At 45.6% G+C, this 17,004-nt stretch overlaps 1 long non-coding RNA gene across 1 annotated transcript; it reads left to right on the forward strand.

Moving 5' to 3' along the window:
* Positions 1–413: 413 nt before the first annotated feature.
* Positions 414–5,639, forward strand: LOC149873373 (uncharacterized). The gene is made up of 3 exons (XR_016439859.1): positions 414–589; positions 1,368–1,521; positions 2,717–5,639. It is a non-coding gene; the product is annotated as an uncharacterized LOC149873373 (long non-coding RNA).
* Positions 5,640–17,004: the final 11,365 nt, after the last annotated feature.

Consider the following 17,004-nt stretch of genomic DNA (forward strand, 5'->3'; position numbering starts at 1 on the left):
GTTGGCTTTGGTTAAGCTCACACCCTTCCAGGGCTGGCCTGGGCCTGCATTCAAATATCCCCAAAAAAGAGAAAGCAAAACCCAACTGCTTTCAGTCTCTTCGTCAGACTCAGTCCATGTCCCCTTCACTTGGGGTCAGGCTCTCATGTCCCACTCACAACAAAAAATATCAGTTAGTCCAGTCACTGCTCTGCACAGGCCTGCCCTGGCTTACTCTCTCCCATGTGCAGCGAGGCTCTAACCTGAAACAGCAATTTTTCTCACTTCTCCCCCAGATCCTCAGATGTCACTCCTCTCCAGGAATTATCAGAAGCCTTGTGTGTGTGCAGGTCTCTGCCTGCCTCCTTCTCAGGGTCACACCCACAGCATTTCTCCTGCAAGTTTTGCAACACTTGCCTGCCAGGCCGCTCAGCCACTCCTCTCTCTACAGCTTGCAGGGAATTGACTGCCCTCTGACCCTCTCCGGGGCCAGAAAAACCTCTGAGCGGCCTCCCTCCTCCAATCTGAAGTGAGATGCTGCTCCGGAAATGTAGCAATTGCTTCTCTTCCCTTCCGGCCTCCAGCTGCAGCCCTGCTGGCCGTCCATGCTGTAAGTGTTGCTTGCTTTCACTTTCTCTGTCCTTTGCTGCCAGCTGCTTTTCTTCTCCTGACCTCCTCTGCCCAGCATGTAAGTCACCTTGGGACTTTTGTTTACTCTCTTTCACTCCTTCATAGGGAGGAATCCCTACTTGAGCAGGGAGTGGGGCAGGAGGAAGCCAGGCAGATGCTGCTGTGCCTGCAGTCTCTGCTGGAGCTCCAGCTAGGGAGCAGAGGAGCAGAGCCAACCCTGCTCTGGAGCAGAGAGTCTTGCCCAGGGCTACAAAGCATCTGGGATGCTGGGGGACTCTGGTTTAAGTTGAACCAGGAAGGGGTCTGGGACAGACATTGAATAAACTGGTTTGACCCTAATCAGTTAAGTCTGATACTACATTCAACCATGTTTATCTCAAACCAGTTTCAGCCATTTTCAAACTGGTTTATGGGGACTGAATGTCTGTTCTGTTACAAGTTTAAACCAGTTTCTGATCACTTCAACCAGTTTATGTGTAATGTCTGTTTCTAGCCTAAAGGTCCATCTACAAATAAAATGATTGTTATTACACAACAGCACCCTGATTCTCTGAGATAGGGAAGTGGAGTGGCTATGGAAACAACAGGGCTGCAATGCCAGGCACAGGGGCTTCAGGATCTGGGATCCAAGGATTCTATGTTCTTGGACACCTGCAGAATTCTCCTAGCAAAGCAGGCTTTTTTGTCACAATTGGTGCTGAATACTTTGATTTTCGATCAGATGTTGCATTATTTGTGTTCTTTTTGGCCTCCTTCAGAGACTCTGTTCCCTGGCTTCCCTGTTCTGGAAGAGTGGAGAAGAGCCTATGCTGACTGGCTTTATAGTTCAGTCATGCTTAAAGAAGCCGTGCCCTGGCTGGGGTGTGCTGAAAGCCACACAATTGTTCCAGTGTGTTTAGAACGTTTGCCATGGTATGTCTGTAGTTCTCTCCCTTGCAAGATGTGCTGTGAGAAATAACAGTGAGAAGCAACTTGAGAAGCATTCTTCCCTACCTGTCCAATAACCAGACAGGGGAAAAAGAATATCAGAAGTACAAGTGTTCAGGGTTACCATACTTCTAGGTCCAAAAAGGAGGACACCTGTTGCAGGGGGACAGGGGGAATATGATGGTGGGGGGGCAAGTGACATGCCGGTGTCCTGCCCCTGCCCCTGCTGTTGCCCCTCACTGCCAAGCCACAGCGCCCCCAGCCCTGCTGCTGTCCCTCACTCCCAACCCACTGACCCAGGCCCTGTCAGTACCCCTCACTCCCAAACCACAGTATCCTGACCCCCTGGGCTGTGATGCTGCCCTTCACTCCCAACTTGAAACTGCCCCAGCCTTTGCCATAACCAAACGTCTGGGATTTTGCTTTACTTCACTGGTGGGAACAGGGGGAGGGTGATCAGAGGCAGCAAGGAGCATCACATGCATTTCCGCACGCTTCTGCAGCTGCATGCAGGTATGTCTGTGTTCCCTGCTGCCTCCAGTTGCCCTCCCCTACTCCCACCAGTGGAGCAAAGCAAAATCCCAGACATTTGGTCAGATTTAAAAAAACCTGCCTGGACTGAGATCAGAGGGCTCAAAAAGAGGACATGTCTGGGAAAACCCAGAGGTATGGCAACCCTAAGCCCACCCAGTGTGCAGCCCCCAGCCACACCAAAGTGGGACAGCCTTGACCTACTTGATTATCAGAAAGATTATTTCCACCTTGGTGGGACTGAGATCAAGTTCTCCTTCTGGGAGGAGGAAACGAGGAAAGAATTCCACAGCATACAGAAAACAAAAGGCCAGTGCCTCAGTCCCCAGGAAATAGGGGAGGGGTGGTCCGGGAGTCTGTGGCTCACGTTAGTAGGACCAGTATTGCCAACTCTCATGATTTTGGGCATTGTTCTTAAAGTCTATGCTGCAGGAATCTGAAGAATGTAGCTCTTTTACCTATATTCATATTTATATCGAGAGAGAAAAGAAAGAGCCACATTTTTCATATTCCCAAAGCGTAGACTTTAAGAACACCAAAAATCATGAGAGTTGGCAACAATACAGGATCTAAGCAGTATATGGCTCCCAGCCATTTAGAAGTTAGACAGTCCTGATGTCAAGCTGTGCCTGTGTCCATATCATTTCAGATTTTGATCTCAACAGATCTTACAAGCCAGACAGAATTGCACCGTGTCACTGTCTGGGTAACTGGTTTCTAAGGAAAACTCAAGCTGCTGCAAGAAGTGGTTATGAGGATTCAGCATGTGGAACATCTGCCTATGAGTCAGCAATGAATTAATCCCTGAGGCAGTGCTGAGGATCACTGTGTTCCTGAAAGTGCTGTTAATGGATAAAATCTAAAACTAGAGCTCTGATCACGAGGGGCTATTAAAATCCAATGACAGTTTCAACCACAGACTGGGTAATAGCCCTGTTGCCCTAGTCAGGCTTGCTATTTACATTTTGCCACTTAAATTTACTTTTTACTTTCCATTGGTTGAAGTACCTTTTCTTACCTAACTTGTGTTAAAATGCTTTTAATACACTATTAAACAATAGCCACATTCTTCCTCAGAACTGGCTGCCTTTCTGTGGTAGGTAAAGCAACCCACACAGATGTACAGATCCTTATTTCCTGCTCCAACTGCTCAGCCAGCCTTGGCTAAGTCTGTTCATAGATACATACATGCTAGGGTCGGAAGGGACCTCAACAGATCATTGAGTCCGACACCCTGCCTAGGCAGGAAAGAGTGCTAGGGTCAGATGACCCCAGACAGATGTCTATCCAGCCATAGGGGAGAGCACCACCTCCCTTGCAAGCCCATTCCAAATTTTGGCCACCCTCACCATGAAGAAATTCTTGCTGATGTCTAGCCTAAATCTGCTGTCTTGTCAGTTTGTGACCATTGTTCCTTGTTACCCCAAGAGGTGCCCTGGTGAACAGAGTATCTTCAATCCCTTGCTGCGTCCCCCTAATGAATCTGTAGGTGGCCACAAGATCACCTCTCAGCCTTCTCTTGCGGAGGCTGAAGAGGTCCAGGTCCCTCAGTCTCTCCTCATAGGGCTTGTCCTGTAAGCCTCTAACCATATGAGTGGCCCTCCTCTGGACTCTTTTGAGTCTATCAACATCCTTCTTGAAGTACAGCACCCAAAACTGGACGCACTACTCCAACTGCAGTCTGATCAATGCTTCACAGAGGGGAAGTATCACCTCTTTGGCTCTATTTGTCATGCATCTGCTAATGCACGATAAAGTGCTGTTAGCTTTGGTGATGATTTTGTCATGCTGAGTAGTCATGTTCATCTTGGAGTCCACTATGACTCTGAGATCCCTTTCCACTTCTGTGCTACTGAGAGGGTCACTTCCCAGCCATTTGGTGTGCTGTGTATTTTTGCGTCCTAGGTGCAGCACTCTGCATTTGGCCTTGTTGAACTGCATCCTATTGTGTGCTGCCCACTTTTCCAACCTGTCCGGGTCTGCCTGCAATCATTCTCTACCCTCCGGAGTGTGCACTTCACCCCACAATTTAGTATCTCCCACAAACTTGGACAGAGTATGCTTCACACCCACATCCAAGTCAGTGATGAAGATATTGAAGAGCACAGGTCCAAGGACCGAACCCTGTGGGACCCCACTACCCACATCCTTCCAAGTCAATACTGACTTGTCTACTCTGGGTATGACCACTAAGCCAATTTGCCACCCACTGAACCAATTTGCCACCCACTGAACCATGTAAATATCTATGTCACAGCCTCTTAATTTATTTATGAGAATGGGATGAGGTACTGTATTGAAGGCCTCGCTAAAGTCCAAGTAAACAACATCCACCTCTCTCCTGCATCTAAGCATTTTGTGACCCTGTCATAAAACAAAACCAGATTGGTCAGGCATGATCTACCTGCTATAGATCCATGCTGGTTTCCCAGCTGCATTATTTTTCACACTGGATTCCCACAAATATTATCCTTCATAATCGTTTCAAAGACCTTTCCAAAGATGGAGGTGAGACTGACTGGTCTATAATTACTCGGATCCTCCTTCCTCCCCTTCTTAAAAATAGGGACCACATGGGCCCTTTTCCAGTCCTCCAGGACCTGACCCAAGCACCATGAGTGCTCAAACAGCCTTGCCAGTGGTTTTTCTATGACACCACCAATTCCTTCAGTACTCTTGGGTGCAGCTCATCCGGGCCTGCTGACTTGAACATATCCAGTCCTTCCAAGTGACTCTGCACCAAGTCAGTGTTGACAGTTGGTAGGCTGGTGTCCCTCTGATACCCATCTAAGAACCCACTAGGAAGCTTATCTTGAGCCCTGTTCAGGAACACTGGGGCAAAAAACTCATTGAATAGCTCAGCCCTGTCCCCCCTGTCTGTCACAAATAGCTCCTTCTTGTTCAGTAGAGGCCCTGGCTCTATGGCTCTATATTCAAATTAAGGTTTTTTTTCTTTTGTGTGAGGGCTTCTGCAGAGCTGTGGTCTGGGGTTACATAACAAATTTAATGCCCTGCCTGGGCCCCAGGATCCTGTATCCTTGACCACACAGGTTGTGCAACCATTACCATAACCACATTCCCTGCCAGGAGCATCACAGTGCACAGGTAAATTGACTATTCATTTTGACCTATCATTCCCTCCCATGACAGGCTGAGTAACAGCTACAGAGTGGTTTCAAAGCCAGGTGGTCCTTCATTGCCTGCAACCCACTAAGTGCATAAGATTTGGCCCTGTTGAAGCAAGTGTATAAGCCTCAGTTTTTAAAAGCAGCCTGCAATAATTATGACTCCAGATTTGCATCAGCAAATAATTAATGAATATTTAATTTCAATGTTTCTACTTATACTTTTGCCTAGCCATCTAGAAAGTGCAATGAGATATTTAAAAGATTTAGCATTAGCCTTTGCATACTCAGAAACTCTGGGGGCAAAATTATGCCCTCATAAAGGAACTATGATAGCCATTTGTGGGCGAAAAAGAGGTCTTTGTCATGTAACTAACCTCACACACGTCTGAAAAAAATATTGTGTAGCTGTATGATCTAACACTCATAAATACGTTTTAAATTGGTTTGTTGACTTGCTTTTTATAAAATAAAAATGTTATACATATACTCGTATTGATTTGGCTGGGGGGGAGGGTGAGGAGGCAGAGGAAGGATGAGAGAAACATTATTTGTGTTTAACTATTTAGATTAATGTACATAGAAATAGCTTCACTTGCTTAAGAATATACACTTGACAAGTTTTGCGTAAAGAATTATGCTGGAAAGAAATACTTGCCTACCCCTATGTAAAAGCTTCAAGTTCCATGGTGTGAACACCAGTCATCTTCACTTCTTATGTGTGCCACTCCACATTTCATTTGTACTTAATACCTGCCATATAATTTTATCGGCAGATTTAGAGCTTTCATAATTTTCACCTCAAGTGACCTCTGCACAGCTCAGTGAGCACTGTCAAGACCTAACCCCAGCACAGCTCTTTCTGAAGTGAAAGGTCTGTTCAGTGTCCCTAGGATAATAAGACAAATACCTTTAAAGCCTGGAACTCTGATCTCTCTGGCTATCTGCTTTCAGTAATCAGATTCTGGAAAGCTGTTACTGTAAGTCAAGCTGGCACTGCTCAGAGTAAGAAGCTTGTTGTAGTGAGACTAACATGCACACAACTGAACTGTAATGCAGCTGTCCTAACTACCCCCTCCAGCTGTCATCTGGAGGAGGCAAACACTTTTCACCCAAGGCTTTATCAACGATGTATTAAACTCACAAGGGGGGGAAATACAACAGCACTTTGAAGTGCTCTTTTCTGCACTTCTGAGGAAGCAAAAGGAGACTAAGTGGAGACTGCCACTAAAGAGCTGTGTGTGTATGATGCTACTTTATACTTAAGCATCTCACACAATTTTGTCAAGTTCTCCCAGACCCATCAATCCTTCTATACTATTAAAATCAGTTGCTTCTGCACTACACGGTTTTTCTCTTCACTGAGCTGAATTTACTTTAAGCAGTTTGTGTAAAGGCCTGATGCAGTTGGAACTGGTTCACCTCTGTGGACTCCAGTGGGTGTTGTGCCAATTACAAATGTGGTCTGGTCTGTGTGATGGTGTCTTTCCTGGAACTAATTAAATAAGGGTGAATCTGCAGGAGAAGGAAGATGGGAAGAGAAGAGGGATATTCTTACATTTAATTTAATAAGCTGAGAGAACAGAGGAAATGGAGTTTCAAGCTGATATTACCCTGCACAGGGAGATGTGCTGTGGGAAGGTTAACACTTCCTTCTAAGGCAGGGGTTGTCAACCAGGAGTATGTATACTCCCAGGGGTTCTTGAGAAGGCTTTAGGGGGTACGCATGGGTGGGCAGGGATGGAGCGCTGCCACTAACCATCCCATGCTGCCGTGCAAGCACCGCCTGCCCGGCCAGATGCAAGGAGCAGGGGAAGTTTGCATGTGATGGTTGTCGCTACTCCACGTTCAGCCACACACCACCCCTCCCCCCTGCATCTGGCTGCTGGCAGTACACTGCTCCATGTCCAGCCGCCAAGGGTACACTGCTCCAGAAAGGTTGAAAACCCCATTTCTAAGGCAGTGGTCTCCAACTGGTGGGCCATGAACTCCATGTGGCCCCCCAAAGGGGGGCTCCTGCCTGGCCACCATTCCCTTTCCCCATTTGTTCCTGCCACAGCTACTCGAAAGCTGAATAGCCCTTACCTAAGGCAATGGTGTGCAACCCTCTGGCCCAAATGAGTGGCACATAAACAGTCTGCAGGCCAGATTCCACATGGGGTCAGGAGATCTGTTTGTGGGTCTGTTCATGGGTGTGATCTTGCATGCCAGTTTAGCCCTGTGCACACGGAGGTGGCCACGCACCAGCCCAGCCCCATGCACCTGTGGGCAACTGTGAAGCAACCCCACATTCCAGGACAGGGCTATGTCATGTTATCTAGTCCGTAGGGCTATCAACAGGCCCAAAAACTGGCAGCAAGAGAATGGTAATCAACACTGCCACCACTCTGCCTCTTCCAAATTTCCAGATCTGTGGGGAATTCCATGGGTCAGATGACACAGCTCCTTGGGCTGGATCTGGGCCACAAGCTGCAGGTTGAGCACCACTAATCTAAGGCAATTTGCACCAAGTTCATAGTTAAAAAGGGATGTGGGCAAGACAGATTTTAGCACCAGAAAGAAAATAAGCAATTCATCATAAACATTTACCTAGTGCTCTCAGTTCAGTTTTATCAAAATAACTAGATCAAATCTCTATCAGTCCTAGCCATGACCCATACTGTAACCTTAAACCAGGAGATCTAGTATCAAAGCGAAAGGTCAGATTCTCTTCTCTCGGCAGCACAGTGTAAATGAGAAGCAGACTGAAAATCCATGCAGAAACATTCTTAGTTATTTGCCATGCATCAGACTTATAGGCACTGGAAATCAACCTACTGCCTAATCTCAGTGTAAATTAGGATTCCCAAAATGGAGAAGGATATTGCAATGTCTGTGCTGAAGCCTCCATCATAGCAGCATCACTGCCACCAAGAGGCCATATTCCAAGTAAGTGAGAAAAGAAAATTTTGGATTTTAAACTTAATTGCAGACCAGCAAGAAAGATTTGTTTACCTCCCTGCCTGCCATCTGACACCTCCAGGGGAGGAATCCTATCTGATCTACACATCAAAGAGCTACTCAGCACAGGTCACAAAGACATTCTCATTGCCCAGAGGGACAGCCTTCCATCTTCAGCTCCCGCTGTGCAAAAATTTCCTGCCTATGGGGATTTTTGACCATCTTGTACCATCTATACTTTTCCCAGAGCCTGACAAACGGACTTTGATCTCAAAAGCTTGCAGAAAAGGACATTTTTCTTGTGATTTCCCAGTTGGTCTAATAAAAGGTATCGTTTTGGAACCAAGTGCTCTAGTTTTTTGTATGAGAAAAGAATGGGTTTGTGTAGTTGACGTATACGAACCAAAGGGAAGACAACACACAAATGTCTCTGGCTGCAATGTGCAACATCTGCTGCCTTTTCTCCTCATACACACTTAAGGCCTCTACATGCTCCCTACTTTCTCCTCTAAATTTAATGTACATTCTCACTCCAATATGTCCTCTATTCCCACCTCCTTGCTTGACAGAGGCCTAAGACACTTTCTGCTGAATCCATCCCTCAGCACCTCCACTTACACATTTCTTCTTTTTTCTCACTGATTATTTATTTGTGCCTTCCCTTTTTCACATTTATTTTGTTTATACTGTATGATGGCTTAAGTAGATTTTAAAAAATCAGGGCTTTTTAAAATGAATATTAAATTAAATCTTTGCTTGAAGATACTACAGCCGGCTGGAGAATTAGCAGAATTGTGGTATCTGATACCAACAAGTAAAAACCTAATTAACTGTAAAGGAAAGTGATTTTTACTCAAGCAGTTTAAAATTTTGTTTTGTATTGCAGCTAGCAATCTGTTTAACTGTGTTAATAGCTATAAGGAAGGTTGTGTTTCCTAAGTTTCAGTACTCCACACTTCTTTAACAGGGGGATGAGCAAAATTCCCAGTGCATATATAATGAGCAACCTTCAACACACCTACAGGCTTGCTGGCACCATACTGACTAGCACCACAAATGAAAGGGACCTGCAGGTAATATGAGACCACAGTATGAATATGAGCGGAGAGTGTGATGCTGTAGCCAGGAGGGCAAATAATACTCTGGCGTGCATCAATCAATGTATCTCCAGCAAAACCAAGGAGGTGATTCTTCCACTCTACTCAGCACTGGTGAGACCACAGCTGGAGTACTGTGTCCAGTTCTGGGCACCACACTTTAGCAAGGACATGGACAAGCTTGAGAGAGTCCAAAGAAGAGCCACCCATATGATCAGTCTTACACGACAAGCCATATGAGGAAAGGCTGAGGGACCTGGGACTCTTCAGCCTGAGGAAAAGAAGGCTGAGAGGGGACTTGGTAGCAGTTTACTGCTACACTAGGGGAAAATATCAAGGGCTCGGTGAGAAACTGTTTACCAGGGCACCTGGGGGGAAAACCAGGAGTAATGGCCACAAACTCCTGGAAGATCGATTCAGGCTCAACATTAGGAAAAACTTCACAGTCAGGGGTGTCCAGACTGTGAATAAGCTCCCTCCAGAGGTGGTGCAATCGCCTACCCTGGAAATCTTCAAGAGGAGACTAGACAGTCACTTTGCTGGGTCACCTGACTCCCAGTTATCTTCCCTGCTCGGTGCAGGGGGCTGGACCCGATGATCTTCCAAGGTCCCTTCCAGCCTTACAATCTACGAATCTATAAGACCTCCAAGGAGACTGTCTATAAATATGTGGAAGTTTAGAGTCAGCAGGCAAGGAATCTGGGTCTATGGACAAATGATTGGATCTCTGCTGCCAGGGTAATTTGTGGTTTCAAATCATGTAATGTAAAATGCATAAACAGTGCTGGGAGCAGAAGCTAGAATTCAGCACTCTCCTCTTCTAAGAGTGCCTGAACCACCAGGCTATAGAGGAAGGCTACTTTTTTGCTTGTTCTCCTTCTGATCCCATTATTCTTGTATTTGTATCTGCCCAGTGGCCCATTTTCAAGAAGACAGAAGAGTTAGTTAACAAATTCAGCCTAATCTATAGCTTCAAAAGGTAGAAGATGTAGATATGAAATAGGTCTAGAGCCCAGATCTTCCATTTTCTGGGCATGTGTTCTAGCCAGTAGGCTACTGGGACAACAGGAAAGATGGAAAAAAATCATCCCATCTATTTTCAGACACCTACTATGTGGCTATCTGCAAAAAATAGGTCTACATGTTGAGAGTCCAAGTGAACAGAGATGAGTGAGTCACGGACCTAAGTACCTGAGAAAACTGAGAGCTCGAACACACCCTCATGATTAAGCATTTCTTATTGGAGGCTGCTAAACAGCTCTAGGCTTTCTGAATTGCTCTTTGGAGGTGCTCAACCAACAGTATGAACAAACGTACACTTGGAGCCATTTCAAAAGGAGAGGGAGGACTGTTGCTCCAAACTGTGCAACAGATGTTATGTTCCAACACCAATGTATGCGCAAGCAGAGAATGATGCAAATGCTACACCTTTATTTTACACTGCTTCACTTAGGGTTAAAGTTGGAGCAGTTAAGCCTTCTTCTGCCAGGCACTGGATAGCAGTAACAAGGGCTCGGTTCAAATTTAGGGGCTTAACATCAACTTCCTAAGTCTGGCTTAAGTCCCTACCCAGAAACCTGGGAGAATGTATTTTAACTGAGCATTCCTCACTCACAAGCAATGTTAAACTAAAACAGGGTTGATTACTAAAGAAAGGGGGAAAAACACACAACCTTAAAGAAAACTTTAACTATTGAACATTAACTGAAACCCAAAACAGGTCACAGAGTCAGTCACTGGCAAACCAACTCAGAGGAGCTACCACCTAGCCCACTCAGTGCTGCAGTCCAGAGACTCTACCCCGTCCCTATGCTAGCCATCAGTGGCAGGTGCTGGGCAGAGAGGCCCGCCCTAAAGGACCCTGCTTGCTCCTTTCTTCCAGGGGTTGAAGCTCTGTTCCAGCAACTTGCCCACCTACACCAGCAAGAGCAGCAGCTACTGGGTAGGGAGGCCCACACTGGAGTTGTTGCTGCTTAGTTGCAGGGGAGAACTAATAGGTATCATTGCTCTGGCCACTGGGGATCTCTGCTATCTTGCCAGTCACTGGTTCTCCTTTGCCACTGCCAACAGTCACTGCTACTCCTCTCCTTCAGGTTGCCTCCATCACCACAACTTTTCCAGACCCTGATTAATGCAACAGCAGTCTCAGGGATTACACTTTTTTTAAATGTTGAAAGTATCAGACATCTACCTGACTCTCCTACAGTTAATGATACACAAACCAAGGAGTAATTCCTGTCTGAATTTTTTCTGCTTTTTACCCACAGATCATCCCTGTGCTAAAATTGAGAGCTAACCCATTGCAGATCTTTTCACAGGTCACAGTGACCTTTTAGCAACCTTTGCACAACTTTGCATTAACAAAATGTATGTGCCTTCAAACTTCATAAAATTGGAATGGAGGGCCAGTGCACACAAAAATCTGATCCACCTGCCCTTAACAATTGCACAAGGTAATCCCACACAGTAAAATAGAAAACTGGCTTGGATAGAAAACTGACTGGAGCATTGTACTCAGAGGGTAGTAATCAATGGCTCAACATCTAGTTGGCAGCCGGTTTCAAGTGGTGTGCCCTAGGCATCAGTCCTGGGTCCAATTTTGTTCAATATCTTCATCAGTAATCTGGAAGATGGCATAGAGTGCACCCTCAGCAAGTTTGCAGATGACACCAAGCTGAGAGGAGTAGTAGATACACTGGAGGGTAGGGCTAGGATTCAGAGTGTCCTATAAATTGGAGGATTGGGCCAAAATAAATGTCACAAGGTTCAACAAGGACTAGTGCAAAGTCCTGCCCTTAGGACAGAACAATCCCATGTACCAGCACAGGCTGGGGGCTGACGGGCTGGGCAGCAGCTCTGCAGTAAAGGACCTGGGGGTTACAGTGGACAATAAGCTGAATATGCGCCAGCAGTGTGCCCTTGCTGCCAAGAAGGCTAATGGCATACTGAGCTGCATTGGTAGGTATGTTGCCAGCAGGTCAAGAGAAATGATTTTTCCCCTCTATTCAGCACTGGTGAGGCCACATCTGAAGTACTGTGTTCAGTTCTGGGCCCCCCACTACAGACAGGATGTGAACAAATTGGAATCCAGTGAAGGGCAACAAAAATGGTGAGGAGGATGGGGCACACGACTTATGAGGAGACGTTGAGGGAACTGAGCTTATTTAGTCCAAAGAAGAGAAGACTGAGAGGGGATTTAACAGCAGCCTTCAACTACTTGAAGGATGTTTCAAAAGAGGATGGAGCCAGACTGTTCTCAGTGGTGACAAATGACAGAACAAGGAGCAATGGTCTCAAGCTGCAGCAAGTGAAGTTTAGGTTAGATATTAGGAAGAGTTTCTCACTAGGAGGGTAGTAAAACACTGGAATAGGTTACCCAGAGAGATTGTGGAGTCTCCATCCTTGGAGGTTTTTAAGACTTTACTAAACAAAGCCTTCATTGGGATGATCTAGTTGGGAATGGTCCTGATCTGAGTAGGAGGTTGGACTAGATGACTTCCTGAGGTCCCTTCCAACCCGAACGTTTCTATGATTTCTAAAACCCAGGTCCACAAATAGTGAAAACAGGAGTGAGTAGCCACAGGTAGATCTATGATTTTGAAAAGAGGGGTGCAGATGGTGTGGTGCAACATCACATAATACCATGCACATGTTTCTCCAGGTAAAAAGAAACTGGAAGCTTTAATTATATGCTAGACCCTATAGCTATATTATTCCATTTAAGATCAAAGCAAAAATGAATGTAACTGTATTGGAATGCACACTAATTTGCTAGATTGTAAAACTATTACATTTAAAAAATAAAACAAACTGGGCAACAGTAGTCAAAAGATATTGTTTTATTAGGTCTGGAGTCATTATAGTTAAATGTACATCTTTTATTCAGATTTGTAAAACAAAATCTAGCCCGCTTGAGCATCTTGACAGTGCAACCAACACTTCACGGTAATTTACACATCTGAGTTAATGTTCCCCTAAGTTAAAGTTACCAACACCTGAATTAAGATTTTTAGCTAGAACTAAAAACAGACTGTGGGGCACTGAAGCAGAAGACAGAGATTACCAGGAATGGCTAATAGACACCAGCACCGTAGAAGAAAGCATAACTTGATTAATGGAACATTGAAACCGTTAAAAAGGAAACAGGGTCATTAGGTCCCAAGATTAGCAGGAATCAGGTACATTATAATGAGCTATGAAGTCAATTGACTCCTTCAGCACTGCCTGAAGAAAAATGCTGCTGGCCTCCAGAGGCAGGTGGTTTTCAAGTTTAGGTGGAGCAGAAATCAAAGTGGGTGTGTCCGCACCACTACACTGCCTTGGTTCCTCCTGGCGAGTTGCCCCCAAATCTCTGAGCATGCAGGCTAATGAGGGCATGCAGAGAAAGACTATGCAAAATGATCATTGTGGAACTGTACCACAGCTGAACTTGCAGAACATAAGCAGGGTTACACCTGTATTGTTTCTGGCTTGTGCACACATAACTGTTACAATGTAACTTCTGCTACACACTCCTGAGCAGCAGTACTTCCTCCCCTTTAAAATAGCTCCAAGTGTATTTCAATTCTCTGTAAGGAACACTTAGGCCACAGGTGGGAAAAATACAGCCCATGGGCCAGATCCGGTCCACCAAGGGATTTTGTCTGGCATGCAGTGGGTCCTTCTGGCCCAGGTACAGGGGCAGCGCACTCTATGGCACATAGCAGGGCTGGGGCGGTGCAGCGGCTGGATTTGGTTCCTAGCAGCCCTGGTGGCAGCAGCTCCCTTTGGGTGCCACAGCCTCTGGACCCAAGCCATACAGCCAAGTGGATAGGTTGGGGTCACGGGTGGTGACCATGATCATGGAGTGGAATCATGGGACAGCCCAGGGCACAGCCACAATCTGCTATCCACAACATGGCCCTATGACAGGCACTGGTTCTGCAGGCAGGAGCCCCAGCCCTGCCCTGTAACTGCCCAAAGATCCCAAACTCTGGCCTTGCTTGCCCGCCCATCCTACTCCTAGACACCACTCCCCATCTCCTCATGGCCCCATCTTATCTACTCAGCCATGTGCCCAGACCATGTAGGTCCTGGGTGGTCTCCATGGAAACCTTGGGATCACTGGGCAATGACAGTGTAGGGCTGGGACCTGAGGCAGAGCTGTGATCTGCTCCTGCACACCCCTGCCCATGGAACAGGCACCCATTGCAGGGTCAAGCAAGCAGCAGATTGTGGCTGTGACCCTGGCCCTGCCCACCTGTGCTGCTCCTGGGTGCTACTCCCTGCCCGCCCTCCACTCCATCCCAGCCACCCAGCCCAGAGTGGAACAGAGGCACTTAGGGAGTTTTGATGACCTGTTGCAGAGAGAGCGGGGGCGGGGGGGTGCTGCAACAGCTCAACAAAATTCCTTAAGTGGCCCTCCGGTCCAAATAATTGCCCACCCCTGACTTAGTTGCCTAAACCTAAATCACTCTCAGCTCTCTCTGAAGCCTCTCCATTAACTCTATGGGAATTCTTGGTCCCTATTGCCTAACTGGGCCTTTTTGAACTTTTGCCCAAGGAGGGCAATTCAGAAGTTAGGCAAGCAATGACTAGGTCAACACTGCCACTGATCCAACAGAGGGGCTCTTGCTTGGTACGTTCAGCCTTCATAGTCTCTTTGAGTACTCCTCAAAGCTACACTCAGAAAAATGAAACCAGACCTTCAGGTCTTTGAATTCTCTGGAGGTATCTCCACAGACCCACAGTAAGCTAGATCTGGTTCAGCTCCTGGTAATGTCTTTACCTCAGTAAGGGGAAGGAATGGATTCCAAAGTCACATGCAGCAAAGCAGGTTGCCTGTACTAAACAAGACAGTATTCACTGGTTAACTTCAATACAGCAGGCAGAGTGTGCTTAAGTCAGAATGCCAAAGCCAAATTTTAGGCAGAGTTCATATCAGTCAGAAGGCCACATTGCCTGTGCCCAAGACTCTCAGTACTGCAGCTTTCTGTCCTTCCTGGTCTAGCAGTATCTGTTTTTCAGGGCATTCTCTCACACTGGGACATCTTTGATATTTTTCCTGAGCTGCAGAGACAGCATGGGATCTTTAGGTGACAGGGCCTGAAGACAATGGCCTCCTGGAACTATTTGCCCCATCTGCAGTTGAACATGCAGATCTTGGACTGGCCTCCTCAGTCATCTATGGACAGACCAATGATTTCCTATTTACTGAAAGACTGTCATCCTTATATTAAGGAACTGATGGTGCTGCTGCCAGTGATAGTATCTTGTATGTAGATTAGTTGATTATATTGTTAAATGGTCTATTCTCTAGTAGCTGCTGAGCCAGGCATTTTTAAATCAGTTTAAGGGACCTTTTATGGGTTGACTGTAAACCCAGGTGGTCTGTCCAACCATAGGCAGTCATAATAGGTGATGATGTCATCACATGAAGAAACATATCCATATAGGCAAGATGTTACTTTTGATAGGGTTCTATATTATATGTATAAAATGAGCTAAACTGGGAGTAGTAGTTTCGCCCCAACTTGTAACAACATTAAGGATGTCAATAGAATATAAACAAAGCTCCTGTAGGGCACAATTTAGTGGGCTGTCCTTGTCTTGATGCAGAAATATTTAATGTATCAAACAATCTATAGTTGTCTTCAAACCACTTCCCCTGTGCTCCAAGTGGGGGAAGACAAATTAGGAAATGTTAGTAGCACCAGTTGGTTGATAGATTTAAAATGGCAATTCTTTATATTTCTTTACTTTTTCCACAGCTGCATCAGCCAGTATTCTGGGATTGTTTTCAAACCTCCCTGTAAGATCCACTCTCTAACAAAAATGATGTCTGGCTTCTTCAGTTCATTATTCTCATCCCTTAGATGGGGCTTTTAGTATACAGTCAATTCTATATTTTTAACCTTATCAAACAGAAGACCACACAATTTATAATATCTATTTATTCATGCATCCTGAACTGCAGGACATAAGCCAAGAATATGCAAACAGGTCTTTTTGGGCATGTCTACATGTGTGCATTAATGAGCATTAGCCTATTTTAATGGACATTAAAGTGTCACAGAAAAACCATGCTCTTTAACTAATGTACATTAAAATAAGCTGATGTGCATTTGTCCAGTACCTCGCAGTGGAGGGTACATTCGTTAATGTACTTTAGGTAATGCACATTAAATGTAGTACTTCCATTGTGAAGTACTAGAAAAAGACATATTAGCCTATTTTAATGCACATTAGCTAAAGAACATCCGGCATTTGTATACATGAATGTGCTGCAGCGCTGAGTGCTTTAAAAGTGCCCAACACTGTGATGCATGCATTTGTATAAATGGTGAAATGCTATTCAGTGCTGAGAAAATGGTGGCATGCTTCTGAAGTAAAACACATTGAAGGTGTTGCAGTTCAAAAGGGTACCGCCACCATTCTCTGCACACTGATGCTCATTTTGCCGTTTATACAGATGCATGTGATGCAGCACCGGGTGTACCAGCTTGAGTGCTCCACAGACTCGATTAATCAAGTCTGCTCTGATGCGCTGGATTTCCAGCACATTGGAGCAGACAAAGGTAAGTATATAAATGTCCACATTTTTGTGACGCTTTAATGCACATTAAAATAGGCTAATGAGCATTAAAGCACGCATGTAGCTATGCCCTTAGAGATACTAGATTTAATGTGCAGGACCTAAAGTGCATTAACGAAACATGTAGGGCATTTATATACATACTTTTTCATTTGATGACATGCCAGAGATCTGCCGCTTCGGAGCAGACTTGATTGAGTCA

Source organism: Crocodylus siamensis, chromosome 1, assembly GCF_052110815.1.
Source record: "Crocodylus siamensis isolate JL-2025a chromosome 1, ASM5211081v1, whole genome shotgun sequence".
Taxonomy (NCBI): Eukaryota; Metazoa; Chordata; order Crocodylia; family Crocodylidae; genus Crocodylus; species Crocodylus siamensis.